Genomic DNA, 1,479 nt, shown 5'->3' with positions numbered 1-1,479 from the left:
TCCATATGTATATTATTACATATGCATGTATATGTGTATGTATATACATATGTGTTTGTTTATGTATATATGAATTGGCGTATGTATGTATGTATGCATGCGTGTATGCATGTCTATGTAAGTATATACTATGTATGTATGTAAATGTATATATTTATGTGTGTATACTAAATGGATGTTTATGCATGCATGTATATGTGTATGTATATACATGTTTGGTTATGTATATATGTATATGCGTATGTATGCATGCATGTATGTATGTGTCTATGTATGCATGTATGTATGTATATATATATGTCTGTATGTATGTATATGTGAAAGTATGTATGTGTGTGTGTATGCACTAAGAAGTATCTCACCCCCAGTGATTTTCCAGCACACTGGACACCAAACCAGAATCTCTGAGGTCCCATAATTTAAAGAAAATGAGTTAAAAGAAATAACTTTTAGGGGCCAGGAATATGTATTTACTTACTTGTATGTACTTACAGTAACATTTACCCAGGAGGGGGTTGAACCAGCTTTGACAAAATTCACCATGGCCCTCAGAAAAGCTGACCACATCTGATGGTTAGCTGCGGTCAAGGCTGTAATGGATTTGACAAATGTCACATTCTGAGAGCAAGCACATCGGAGAGGGATCAGAAGCCATAGCTGTAATTACCATTCGCTGTTGAGGTTTAGAGTTTGTGTTCAGAATTTTGGTAACAACGCAAGTTCACGTGTGGTCCCCGGTCATTTTGGAATGGTGTGATGTATAGCCGTTCCTCATATCATTGATTGCTAATCGTCATAGATAATTCACTGACCAAGTTAACATTGATTATTGGAGCAGAGACAGCTTGGGTTTCAAGCAGGTTCTACAGACATGCTTTAACAAAAGTTAGGGTATTCCTCACTCCCAGTGGTCTTCCAGCACACTGGAAACCTGCCTGGAATTTCCGAGGCCCCGTGCTTTTGATTGACAGTTGTTGAACCTACATTAGGTTCACCCGTCCTTTTCACAGATCCTGTTTTTAGTTCTTCTGGATTTCTATTAATCCTCTTCACTAAGAATGCTTTAAATATTTGTCGCTTTAGTCACCAATGAGTCAACCATGAAACAGACTGAAGTGGATTAAAAGATCTCATAAGTGACATGATGTATAGACAAAAACACAGGATGCGTTTAGTGGAGGTGATGAGTGTGTAAGATTTTAAAATATCTGTTTCACTGCTACTGTATTTTATCAACCCCACAACAATGAAAGGTAAAGTTAGAGTTAGTCTTCTATTATAATTCCATTGACATCTTGGATGTTTTATAGGAATATTAAATCTACCCCAATATTTCACTGCTACTTTATTTTATCAACCCCACAACAATGAAAGGTAAAGTTAGTGTTAGTCTTCTATTATAATTCTATTGACATCTTGGATGTTTTATAGGAATATTAAATCTACCCCAGTATATCACTGCTACTTTATTTTATCAAC

The 1,479-nt window shown here is 35.8% G+C and overlaps 1 long non-coding RNA gene across 1 annotated transcript in view; it reads left to right on the top strand.

Moving 5' to 3' along the window:
* LOC128251459 (uncharacterized) overlaps positions 1–1,479 on the top strand; it is an 11,696-nt gene that overhangs the window by 1,625 nt on the left and 8,592 nt on the right. The gene's annotated exons all lie outside the window — the stretch shown is intronic.

This window comes from Octopus bimaculoides, unplaced genomic scaffold, assembly GCF_001194135.2.
Source record: "Octopus bimaculoides isolate UCB-OBI-ISO-001 unplaced genomic scaffold, ASM119413v2 Scaffold_122307, whole genome shotgun sequence".
Classification (NCBI taxonomy): domain Eukaryota; kingdom Metazoa; phylum Mollusca; class Cephalopoda; order Octopoda; family Octopodidae; genus Octopus; species Octopus bimaculoides.
This window is presented reverse-complemented; position numbering and strand designations above follow the sequence as displayed.